At 41.5% G+C, this 13,566-nt stretch overlaps 1 protein-coding gene across 1 annotated transcript in view; it reads left to right on the plus strand.

The window, feature by feature from the left end:
- lrrc7 (leucine rich repeat containing 7) overlaps nucleotides 1-13,566 on the plus strand; it is a 116,010-nt gene that overhangs the window by 38,608 nt on the left and 63,836 nt on the right. The gene's annotated exons all lie outside the window — the stretch shown is intronic.

A 13,566-nucleotide genomic window follows, 5' to 3' on the forward strand; every position in this document is an offset into this window, starting at 1 on the left:
CTAGCGGAGAATATTCTGGGTGAGCAGGGCCGTCAACTGAAATTCGGGGGCCCAGGGCAAGGAGTATCACATGGGCCCCCCTCTAATACAATTCTGCCCCCGTCGCCTCCCTTGTGGATACTTTTTTTCCTGCACATTTTGGTGGTACAATGGTAATTATCGTTGTTGCCGATTATATAAAATGCCCCACGAACGATTATTGTCGACACTTTTTATCACGATAAACGATATTATTGTTTACCGTCCCATCCCGAGTGGACAAACACTTCGCCGTCTGTCCTGTCACATGTCCTGTCTTTCGTTGCTATGTGTTCCGGTCAAAACTTGATCAAGGAGTTCAAGAAAAGTCCCACAGTACGGCATTAAACTTCACGTTCTCACATTTATTGCTAAGAATTACCTTAAAAAACATGTGTTCTACTGTGACCTGGCACTCCTCTCCACAGATCCTGACTTGTAACTAGGCCTGGCGGTGTCACTTTTCAAGGCTTCATCCCATTCTGTGAGAAACATTCCAGGGAAAGCAATCGCATCGCCATGGATACCACCACCAGAAAAATGACATAGTTCATCTTTTTTGTAATTCTTTATTTTCAGATGGTGGTTTATAATTACAGGGTTCATTATTAGACCAAATACAGTACCATCTTCATCCACTTTCTGTCTTTTCTTTCATTTTTTTTTACAGAAATTACACATAAACAGAACTTTATACAAGGGAAAGAAAGAACCAGTGAGCCAGTGCACTTTAACTAGACATGTTTAATAAATAATAAAAGAAAATTAAGTACAAAAGCAGAAACAAAAATGAAGGGACAGCTCTTTTACAGTAAGATGAGTGAATTGGTCCGGATTTCCACAAAGTCCGACTGTAAAGTCTTTATATTTAACCCAGTTAGACCATCATCTTTAAACAGAGACCGTGTAAGGATAAGGATGTTGTGGGTTAATGATTGTGTTCGCTCATGGTTTTCAAATCAGGTACAGGGTCTGTTGCCGTTAAAAATACAAGCTCGGAAAAAGAAACGTTCAGGAACTGGTATCGAAAAGCAGGTATCGTTCAAGTACTGGTGTCTGTGTGATCCCTCAGTCGTCCAGGTCTGATCCATAGTAAAAGATGAAGTTTAAATCGCTGTCGTTTCGCTGCTCATCCAAACCACTTCTTCCGTTCTGGTCAGATTCCTGGTGGACACTGCCTTCTACCTATCCATCTGAAGGGAGGAGCTAACTACATTGAAACTGTAAACATCTATTCAACCTTTAACGACTCTGCTGTTGTTCTCTTTGTTTTGGATCTGAGGATAGATTTGTAGATCGGTGAGAGATTATGTCTCAGGCCCCTATTCCTGTTCAAAGATTGTCTTTCCTAACAAAAATAGCTTCTTCAAATCCCCTCTCAAATCATTCTTTTCTCTGTCTAAGATCTGAACCTCACTATCTTCAAAGGAGTGGTTAGTGTCTTTGAGATGTAGATGTACAGCAGACTGCGGTCCTGAGGAGCTCTCACGCCGGTGGCTGTTTCCAGTTTCAGTGTCGTTAGTGCCTCTCTTCAGACAGATATAAGGCAGTGTCCAGGAGTAATCTGACCAGAACTGAAGAAGCGGCTTGGACGAGCAGCGAAACATCTTCACTCCTACAACGATTTGTCCAGTTGACAGATTTAATTTAGTCTTTTTTTGGTCCTGATTGTTTAGAAAATGCCTGTTTCCACCTACACCGTATTCCCATCCTCTGCTCTGTACTTAGCTGAGATTATTCCAAAAATTCAGAATTGAAGTCAATTCATTCATGCCACATTTGAAACCATAAAAAAATCTACTGTTTGCTACAATGAAATGTCAGTATGAAGAGCCAGTGCATATCAGCTGTGCAGTTTTGGAACAGGAAGTCACTGGATCTGTTTCTTTTATCAAGATGTTTCAGATAAGTATTGCAATTTACAAGCTAACGATGTCATTATACTAAATACTCCAGAAAAGCGTCTTTAAAATAGCGTTACAACGAGGCCTAGTCAAACACAGCTGTCACTATTTGAGCCCGTGGAACTGGCCTATACGTTCAACCGTTGCTATAGTAATAAACAATTCTTCAAGTCTTCAAAACATAGCGTGGAACGAGAAGCTAAACCCGTGTATTCTGATGGAGCGTTTTTCAGGTCTGCCTCTATAAATACAACAGTTATATTTGAGCTGAATGTGGAGCGGCCGGCTGCTCTGTTTTATCACACACACTCAGGAGCGAAAAATACACCGCGCTCCTGGGAGACGGTCGCCATGGCAGCCGTTACCGGGGCGACGGCTCATCCTACACACGATGCTCCGTCGGAGAAGCAGGAAGTGAACTAGAAAGGGATTTGTTAACGAGAAAGTTGATTTTGCAGGCAGATTGTGTTGAGTTCAGTTTATTGTTTTTTTTTTTTTTACTTTATCTTTGACTTTATTTCTTTACACTACAGAAAATATAATGGATGGGGCAAGATCATTAGAAGCTCACATTGTGGTTAAGTGCTGGAGTTATGAGTAGTTTGACGGCAGAAAACATGTATAATTCATACTGTTCGTTCTTTGTAAAGCCTTTTATGTCATGTCGTTATGTCTCATGGGTCGTCTTGTCTTGTGCAAAATATATCTCATTTACAGAGAATACTATGGTTAACGTGTGCTGAGGTTGGCGGTTCAAACCCTGCTCAGAGTAGTGCATACTGTTGTTGTGACTTTGAGTAATACACTGTGCTTGTTTATGTATGTATCGTGTATCGTGTAGGTATGTGTGTGTATGTGTGTGTATGTGTGCGTGTGATTGGTGGTGGCTGAAGGGGCCTCTCTTTTTCAGTCAGGGCAGCTGTGGCTTGACTAGTGTCCTAACACCGTTTGGAGTGAATAAAATACAATTGTGAAAGGACTTCGAGTCTGGAAAAGTGCCATGTAATACTATAATATCACTGATGTTTTAACGGTCTTATGCAAAATTGACTCGTGTGGCGCTTTAAAGCCACGTTATAATGTTGTTACCTCATCAAACAGACCTGGAGTTGTGTTTTTTTTTCATTCACACATGTTTGAGTAATACGTTATTATTAATCTGTCTATGTCTCCAAAGCTCAAAATGCTCTGTTCCTTCTTATGATAGTTTTGTATTGAAGACCGAACTAAGACCAAGACCTGTCCGAGACCAAGACAAGACCAAGACCACAGCCCATCAAGACCAAAATGAGATCTTTGTCCTTTTCTGCATTTATTTGAACAAACTGTACTGTATTGAAACACTCTTTTTCAAACCCACCGGTTGAGAACCCCAGTTTTAAGCCACCTCCACTTGCACTTAACAAAAAACTGCTACAGAGAGGATTTTAAGCTTGTGTCACACACGTTTTTCATGTTCATAACGGGAGTTACATTATCTCACTGGATATGCAGTGATATTCATAATCAGAGTGTGATGAGGAGGGAGTCTATGTGCTCTACACGCAGAGAGGAGAGAGAGCGGAAAGGCGAAGAGGAGTCCAAGACGAGACCAACACCGAAAAAAAGTTGCCTCAAAGCCAGTCTCGACACTAAGACCGGTCTCGGATGCTACGACCCTACTTTGTGATGTCATGAATTGATCGTTTCCCTTTTACCTTTAGTTCAGTAGAGATTGGAAAACCCAGGGGTGAAATTATTTAATTGATTCTAGTGAAGGAGTATGGAGTTTAAAAACACAGTGGAGCGCTTCCTGTATCACCACACGATGACATCACAAGGTGGAACTCAGCATAAATATCTGTGCGAACGAAACAAAACACAACTCCAGGTCTGTTTGTGATGAGGAAACAACATTATAACACAGATCAGAAAATAGCGTAATATGGGCACTTTAAATACAGATGGGTGATATTGGCATACTTTTTTTTTTCCGCATGACAAAATACAGACAATATTTAGGCAATCCAATGTTTGAAAAGTCTTTATAAATGTCTTGATTAAGGTCCATGTGTTGAAATAAGTGGTGATGTGGTTTAAAAGGTGCAGACTGGCAGGTAAATGTATAAACAGTTAACACAGAGTACATTCACAAACATAAACGTCTGCATCTTAATGATAACTCTTAAATCATCTCTCTGTGTTTCTCTCCTCTTTCTTTGTGCATCTGCAGAGTCAGTCTGCTCACTCATTCAGTTTCCATAGCAGCAGCCGGAGCCTCGGCCAATCACAGCTCATTTCCTGGTTGCTTCTGATTGGTCGGTAGCTCTGACTCTGGGCTCTCAGTTCTGCTGCTGTACTTTTTGTTCAGACAGGACCCAGACGGCACCAGGCACCAGGGCTCACCAACATGCACCAAAAACACACTAATTCAGCTCTTCACACAGGAAAAATAACCCCAAGTCAATGTAATATAACCTGGAATTTGATTATTGTGGTAGTAAATGCACATATGTTTTATCACACTGTATTTATTTGAAGTAACAGTTCTCTTACTTGAGTACATATATAAGTAAGTACATGAATAGGAGCCAATTAAGCTGCAGCGTTGATTGAAAGTTGATCAAATACAGAAAAAGAGGTGTAGAAGTCACCTCAAAAGCAGCCGTGACCGTTACTTTCTACCATGTAAACAAAGGCAGTCATGCAGTGACAACTCTCCACCTTCTTTCCGTTGTTTTTACCACGATTTTGTAGTGATTTTTTTCTCTAAAGTCACTTGTTTTAGTGAATAAAAGTCAGAACAGTCACGTAGGAGCATGTCTAAACTCTTGAATATGAATTTTAAGATGATTTGTGTGATCAATAGTAGTGATTATTATATTATAGTGATTATACGCGGGCACATGTTTGAGATTTGGTCGATTATTAGACAGTGTGAATGGAAGTAAATGCACGATCTCAAGAGTTGTGAGTCACTTTTAAATCATCTTTCATCTTTTTTTTAACAGTAACACTTTCGCTTGATGTCTTGAGTGTTGTTCTGACATTAATTGCGTTGCCGTCACGTTGTTTTTAATGCGCTTTTTAAAGTTTTGCGTGAGTAACGGGAGGTGGAAACGAACAAATATCACATATAGAACCCTTAATTTGCATAATAGTTTTTGTTTCGCTCGCTTCAGGTGGAGTTTGGTTTAAGCGCATGACTTTTAAATGAAGGTGGAAACGTATTTAGCCCCACGTGACCATTGGACCATAATCCCATCATGTTCAGGCTAAAAACAAAGACGTTGGCCAACACATAACTCACCCAGAGACACATCCTCACTGTCTGATCTTCATTAGTGAGTAACTCGGGGAAAGTTTATGGTCGTCCAACGCGGTGGACAAGTAGTGGGACTTCAGCGGTCGTTCTTTTTCAATTTAAGTGCAGTAGTTTGAGGCAGCGGGCTTTAATTTTGTAGTAAAACATGTCTGTAGCGTTAGTACAATGTGCTGAGACTTGGACACGACACAAATGTGAACAGCAAACGAAAAAATAACAGAGAAAGTGCGGGGTTTTTTTCTAGAAGACAAACAAAACAGCCTGTGCGCCCTCTGCAGGATTACGATTTATTTGTATTTTTTGAGTCGTATTTGTTATGTAATTTAATGCAAATTCTGGAAATATGTGCATTTTCTCTGGACAGAAACGCAGTTAATGAGCTGGAGGACACAGGACAGGTCAGGACAGAGGTTATGCACAGATAAAATGAGTTTCTTTGCACGTTTTTGTCCGTGGAGTTATTTTATTCGCCCCTCAATTATTTTTTCCTCAACACACAGACTCAAAAACATGTTATTTAAGGAGAGAAAGGTTCGTTTCAGCTGTGTCTGTGACGATTGTGAGCGGAGCTGGAGCGTCCCTGTTGTTTACTTAACTGTTCACTGGTTTTCCGCAACTGATTTTCTTGTTTTTGTGTCAGGTACAAACTAAATATTCAGGAGAGTTGTGGACTTTTATGTTTGATGTTCGACTGTAGTGGCTCTTTTGTATTTTAGATGTGTTTTTGAGCTTTTACAGGAGAAAACATTACACATTTAACACACAAACCTGCAAATTTAGGCTGAGTTCTTCTCCCAAACTGAAAACACTCTGTTCCACCTTGTGATGTCATCATGTAGTGACACAGGAAGTGCTCCACTGTGGTTTTAAACTCACCTTCACTACAATCATTTGGGTGATTTCAGCCCTGGAATTGCTCATTTCTACTGAACTAAAAGTAAAAGGTAGCTATGAACTTGAAAACTACCACCTTATGACATCACAAAGTGCAACAGAGCATTTTGAGACTGCGCAGTAATAAAAGGTGACTCAAACATGTGTGAATGAAACAAAACTCAACTCCACGTGTGTGTTTTGATGAGGTGACATCATTATAACACGCACTGAGGACGTTTACCTATTTAAAACATAGAATAGATAACGTAGGATCTGTTTTCAGTTGTTAATCACTATGGCAACACACAATTCCTCATCATTCTGAAACTCACGGACACCTGGTTTTAGCTTCCTGCTACATGCAACATTCGGAGGACTTTTTCCTATTCAAACAACATCATTTTTTAAATTTTAAATTGTCAATCACTATGGAAACAGTCCTAATTTCCCATCATCCCGAAACCTGTGAATTGAACAGTTTATGTGTCACAAACATTGGGCTTTTTCTCTGTTTTACTGCTGTAATAAAGACATTTATCAGTTGTGGACAGCCCAGTCTCCACCACCCCTCTGGTCTGATCCATACTGAACCCTCACACACACACACACACACACACACACACGCACACACACACGCACACACACTCCCTCCTGTGATGAGTTTGTACATCGCCTCTCGTTGCTCTCGTCTTGATAAAAAGGATCTATTTTTAGTGCGTGTGGCTGTGGTTTGTGTAGAGAGAGTGCAGCATCAGCAGCTCCTGACAGCCGCAGATAACAGCTGAATACAGATGACTTAGACGTACAGGAGGAGACGCAACCAGCAAGAACGACCAGCGAAGGACCTCAGGAGGACCTCAAACTCACAGATGATACACCTGTACTCACTCAACACGTACGTTTGAGGTTAAAGGCTCGGTATCGGATTTTTACTGCCTTAAAATGTGAAAAACGGTGGTCCAGAGTTATTCCTCGCTTACTTTATGCATCCTAAGCGTCCTAATTATTCACTTCACATGTTTCAGAGGCCAAAATCGTTTGTCGTCACGGTAATGCTAACAGAAACTAGCATGCTAACCCACACTTCCTGATTGTCCGATAATAAAACGCTTTGTAATTAGATTCAGACAGTACACATCTGCTTAAACAATATATCTGTGCTCGGACAAGATGAATTTGCCCTTTACAGTGTAGCTTTTTAGCCAAAATAAAACTAAAATATACTCGTTTTTTTAACTTTTTTGATGTTTTATTGTAGTGAAACGTGTAGAAAAACGTGTTCTGAGCTAGCTTGCATCTCCACAAACCTGACTCTGGACTCCTCTTCCTGCTTGTTCCCATGAAAATGTTGTTCTTATAATATAATTTCGCAGTATGACATAAAACGTGATTATGTAGTGCAGAAATCATGGGGATTACACCAATTATAGCCAATAAAACCACTAAACACAGCTGATATTTTACTTTGTATTTTGACAGGGTAAAAATGAGACTAAAACACAACATCCAACACCAAAACTCTCATCTTTATCTGATTTCTGAAGTTATCCGATTACTGATGTGAGGGGAATTGGACCAGATCTCGTGCAACAACGTCTCCTGAGACAAAATTGACACTATTTTTTGCACACATGAGAAAATTGTGCAAAAAAATGTGTGAATTGGACGAAAATAGTGAAGTATTAGTGAGTTACATCTGTTATTTCCAAAAAGCAGGATGAGAATCTCAACAAAAATATTAAATCAAATCAAAAATAATGATAAAAAATGTGGAAACTGAATCACACATGTATAAAGAGTCAAAATTGCTCAATCGTGTTTCGTCCTATCGTAGACTGTATAAAGAAGTGGGCTAAGGGAGTGTGTCAGTTATGGGGCGAATATTGCGCCGTTCTGACCGTATCATAGCAACCAGAACAACATTTTAAGACCAAAACAGCGAGGCTCAGCAGCAGTTACAGCGAGAGAGACGACAATTTTTCAGTGTAAAGTGAATTGGAGCCAGAGCCGATGGAGCTGGAAGCGCGTCCATGCTCACTTCCTATTCGGAACGTGGCGGCTAGCAGGTTAGCTATGTCCATTTATGTATACAGTCTATGCCACATGCGTCAAACTCAAGGCCCGCGAGCCAAATGTGGCCCGCCGCGTCGTTTTATGTGGCCCGTGACAAGGTGAATTAAAAGGTTTGACTGTCTTAAAATATTAGTTCATCAGGAGATACAGTTTTTTTCACATCTATGCAAATCCATATGCAACAGAAACGGTTAATTAACAAGATTAAAAAGTTGTTTTTTTCATTCATTTTTGGTGATGTGGCGCTCTATGAAAATGAGTTTGATGCCCCCGGTCTGTGCGTCTTACCCGTAGATGTGAGTAATCTGATTTGGTTCTAACTGTTCAAAGCAAAGACAAAACAGAAAGAAAAAAGTTAAGTTATTGTAAAATTCTGCTTTCAAATTCAGTTACTCCAAAAATCGCCAGGTGCTTTTGATGTTCTCGCGCTGTAAACACACGCCAAAAATCTGATCTAATATTTGTCTTATCTGATTCCTCTAGTTCTCTGATATTTAAATGTAGTGAGTGAAAGCCCAATGTGTTAATCAAAGCTAATAGTTTGAACAGTGTTTCTGCTCGTCCCTCTGGTCTCATTAGAGTATGTGGAGTTATCACGGTTATTGGCCCGGCCCCTTCAGATAAGCCGTCCACTGGGGTCTGTGCAGTCGTGTGGGGTTAGATTGAGTTAACATGGAGCTGTGGAGAGATAGGCCACTGTGGTCAATGTATATGTCCACATGTGTCTCTCTCTTTCTCTCTTTGTCTCTGTGTGGAGCTGTGGAGAGATAAGGCCAGTGCGGTCAATGTATATGTCCACATGTGTCTCTCTCTCTCTCTCTCTCTCTCTCTCTCTCTCTCTGCGGAGCTGTGGAGAGAAATGCCAATGTGGTCAGTGTGTGATTGCTCCCTCTCTCTCTTTCCCTCTCTCTCCCTCTTTCCCTCTCTTTCTTTCTCTCTCTCTCTTTCTTACTCTCTCTCTATCCCCTCTATCTTTCTCTCTCTCTTTCCCTCTCTGCCTTTCTCTCTCTTTTCCTCTCTGTCTCCTCTCCTCTTTTCCTCTCTCTTCTTCTAACTTCCTCTCTCTCTTTCTCCTCTCTCTAGCTCTCTCTCTCTCTCTTTCTCCTCTTTCCCTTTCTCTCTCTCTCTGTGGAGCTGTGGAGATAGGTCAGTGTGGCCTCTGTGTATGTGTATAGCTCTCTCTCTCCTTCCCCCTCTCACCCTTTCCCTTTCTCTCCCTGCTGTCTGTCTGTATCTCCTCTCTCTCTCTTTAACTCCCTCTGCTCTGTCTGTATCTGCTCTCTCTCTCTCTTCCCCTCCCTCTGTTCTGTCTGTATCTGCTCTCTCTCCCTCCCTCTGCTCTGTCTGTATCTGCTCTCTCTCTTCCCCTCCCTCTGTTCTGTCTGTATCTGCTCTCTCTCTCTCCCCCCCCCCTCTGCTCTGTCTGTATCTCCTCTGTCTCTCTTCTCCTCCCTCTGCTCTGTCTGTATCTCCTCTGTCTCTCTTCTCCTCCCTCTGCTCTGTCTGTATCTCCTCTGTCTCTCTTCTCCTCCCTCTGCTCTGTCTGTATCTCCTCTGTCTCTCTTCTCCTCCCTCTGCTCTGTCTGTATCTCCTCTGTCTCTCTTCTCCTCCCTCTGCTCTGTCTGTATCTCCTCTGTCTCTCTTCTCCTCCCTCTGCTCTGTCTGTATCTCCTCTGTCTCTCTTCTCCTCCCTCTGCTCTGTCTGTATCTCCTCTGTCTCTCTTCTCCTCCCTCTGCTCTGTCTGTATCTCCTCTGTCTCTCTTCTCCTCCCTCTGCTCTGTCTGTATCTCCTCTGTCTCTCTTCTCCTCCCTCTGCTCTGTCTGTATCTCCTCTGTCTCTCTTCTCCTCCTTCTGCTCTGTCTGTATCTCCTCTCTCCCCCCCCCCCCCCCCTCTGTTCTGTCTGTATCTCCTCTCTCTCTCTCTTCTCCTCCCTCTGTTCTCTCTCTCCGTGTCCAGTGTAGATAAAGTGCGTGGGCTTGTATCTCGTCCTCGCCCCCCTCGTCCCCGTGTGTCCTTTTAATAACCTCAGTTCGTTCATTCAGGGCCTTTTCGTGGAGCTGTGTTGTTTCTTATCTCCTCGGGGCAGTTTAAGTTTGAACAGTTCAATTTAAGAACACACAGACGCGCTCAAACAACGCGGCGCTAAGCAGTGGACTTCAACTTTTTGGCGGCGTCCTATTGGCTGGTGCGAGAATATACTAAACTGCATGAAAAAAAAAAGTCAAGTGTCGTCGTTTAGGCTCGTAGTCGATGTGCTTGTGCTTAATTTGTCTGATATTAATGTTCATATCTTGATTTACTGACACAATGGCGAAATAAAAACACCAGGATCACGTAGAGCGAGTTAATACGAACATTTTAAGACCAAAATGACGAGTCTGACAGCAGCAGTTACAGCGAGACGGGCCGCAGTTTTTCAATAGAAAGTGAATTGGAGCCAGAGTCGATTGAGCCGGAAGCGTGCCCATGTTCACGTCCTATTTGGAATACGACGGCTAGCGGGTTAGCTACGTCCTCTCTCAAGATTACACCTGCACGGGAGTTTATGCAAAAGTGATTATTTATGCAGGAAAAAACTAAAAAAAAACAACAACAAAAAAACAACAAAATCTTCACCGAACTCGTCCACTTAATAACTTCTCCTTTTTGCGGTTAACCTAAATAAAATGATAAGTCAACGAGTACGTGTTTTGGTTGACTAAAGGTCATTCAGCCTCGTCGTCCCACAGTTGGTCATGCGCCCCATAGACCGTATATATAAATGGACATAGCTAACGTGCTAGCCGTCATGTTCCATCGACTCTGGCTCCAATTTACTTCACATTAAACAACTGTCGCCCCTCGTTTTGGTCTTAAAATGTTCATACCACCCGGCTCTACATGATCCTGGTATTTTAATTTCGCTATCGTGTCCGTAACTCAAGAAATGAACGTTAATAACAAATGACAAATCCGCTGCTTTCTTTCCGCGATGTCGGTTCTGTTTAGCGTTAGCAACCGGTTTGATTGACAGCGTTGCTAAGCGCCCGCTCCCTGCCAAACCGGCGGTGCAGGCGGGAAGGGGCTTTACATTCAACAGCTTCGCTCCTGATTGGCTGTTTGGTTGCTATGATACTCGCGGTCAGAACTCGGCTCCAAATTCGCCGCTATAACCGCTAGCATCGATTAGCTTCATTTGACGCTGTAGGTGACTTCACACTTGCTTAATCCACTTCTTTTTACAGTCTACGGTCCCACAATATTGCTGGTTTTACACTACATCTTCGTTCTTCTCTGAATAAGTTTGTAAGTGGTGTTTCATTCTCTCTTTAAATCCAGCGGCGTCAAACAAACTTTCACGACGCTGATTTAAAACTACTTTCCAGATGTAGTTTTAGATGAACAGGTCTGACATATCCGTCTATTATTTTCATATCCCTGCGTTCTGTGTCTCTCAAAGTCGTACATAAACAGGGAAAGTAAGTCCGTAAAATGCTTATGAAAGTCTCTCCAAATTTCCAGTACGCCGAGATCTTTAACTCTTCTTTTAAACTTCTCAGTATCCAATTTAGGATCCAAAAAAAAAACACACTGAAGTCGCCTGCCCAAATCCCAACTCCTGAAGACTTTTGACTTCCTGGCGGCGCACAAACACTCCGTAAACTCACCTCCTTCCACGTTAATCTCGCCGTTCACCATCAGTGTTGGGAAGTAACTGAATTTTGAGGAACGCTATTCAGATTAGCATTTGATTTTTGAAACTTTTGACAACCCTAGTCTATAAATACTCACTAATAAAAAAAAAAATACGCTAGTGAAACCCCAAAGCTTAAGCAGAGCCTTTGTCTGGAGATGTGTTTTATCAGAGAGCAGAGAAGGCCGTGATTGTGCTGCAGACATAAATCTGATAAACCTTCACTGGAGCTTTTAATAAGGCTGTTAACCCAGTTCTGCCACTCAGAGTCAGAGGAGCCGCGGAGGAGCGACGCCGAGCTGTTAAAATGAGACTGAGCGTGCTATAAAGTCAACTACTGAAAGAGCAGGATGAAGTTTTAAGTTTTAAATATGAATTAGACATAGACGTTATATTCAACATGCACTGTGTAACTTTTAGAGAAGTTTGTCGAGACTTTACCTGGAATATTCTGGTGTCTTTATGGCTCAAAATTACACTGAAAATTATGGGCATTGGGCAGATTTTTTAGCACTTTTCCAGCTTCGAAGTGCTTTACATCAAGGAACCACTCACCCATTCACACTCCAGAGTACGCAGATGCCAATCATGTTTATGTCGAGAGCGGGATTCGAACCGGCAACCTTCGGATCAGTGGACAAATACTCCAACCGAGCTTCATTCTTAAACATTCTTAAAGTGATTCAGGGTCGCCGAAGTGTAAGCCGGCTTGGTTAGTCCTTCAGAATCAGAAGACTTTTATTGCTGAGCTAGGAACTTAGGAACTTTCTTCGGTGATAAAATGCAACACAAAACACTGAATGATAATAATATTTAAGTTAAAAAAGATATGCTTAAAAAAAATAGTCTTAGAGGTACAACAACATCAAAACAAAAGTGCAAACATGACTCATTAAGGCGACCGGCATTATAAAATGACTAGTTTAGTACAGATATTGTAAGTCAAATCACAAAAATCACATCTAAATCGCATTTTTAAAACATATTTGAAGCAGAGGGCCACAGACGGTGATCAGTGGAGTGCGGTGCTTTTTACACAGCTTTGACAGAGCCGCTGTGGATTAATAAGACTTAAAAAAAACATTCATTTTAGGTCTGTATCACACTGCAATGTGATGTTTCAGGTTATAGCGGTAGAAATAGTTTAATTTGCTGTTAAAAGTGCCGCTTATGATCAACTGGGCCGGTTCAGCGGAAGGTCTGAGGGCCAAAAAAAACTGGGTTGAGGGCCGCATTTGGTCCCCGGGCCATAGTTTGGACACCCCCGTTCTGAAGCAAAAAGCAAAGACAATTGGTACAGATATTATAAAGTGTTAAAGAAACCAACAGCAGAGGGGAAGAAACTGGAATGTAGTGTCTTACCACCACCAAGTGTAGAGTGAATGAATGAAGGAAATGGAAAAACACAATATAAAACCAATGCATTTTTATCATTATTTTGAGCTTCCCAATCAAAAATATGAAGAGATATGGAATAATTGGTTGTGGATGTGCGGAAAAATTGATAATATTGTAATAGTTTTTGTAAATATGCACATTTACGATATCGAGTAGTGTTTAAACTATAATTAAAACTGCTTATAAACGCTGAGTACACGCCATAAAAAGGTTCAATCTAAGTCGTGCAATACTTGAACTTCTACCATGACATTTTGCAGGTACATTTCAGCACATTTAGACGGTAATAAAAAAAGCCCGAATCACCACGGGGATC

The sequence above is a fragment of the Periophthalmus magnuspinnatus genome, chromosome 4, assembly GCF_009829125.3.
Source record: "Periophthalmus magnuspinnatus isolate fPerMag1 chromosome 4, fPerMag1.2.pri, whole genome shotgun sequence".
In the NCBI taxonomy this organism is placed as follows: domain Eukaryota; kingdom Metazoa; phylum Chordata; class Actinopteri; order Gobiiformes; family Gobiidae; genus Periophthalmus; species Periophthalmus magnuspinnatus.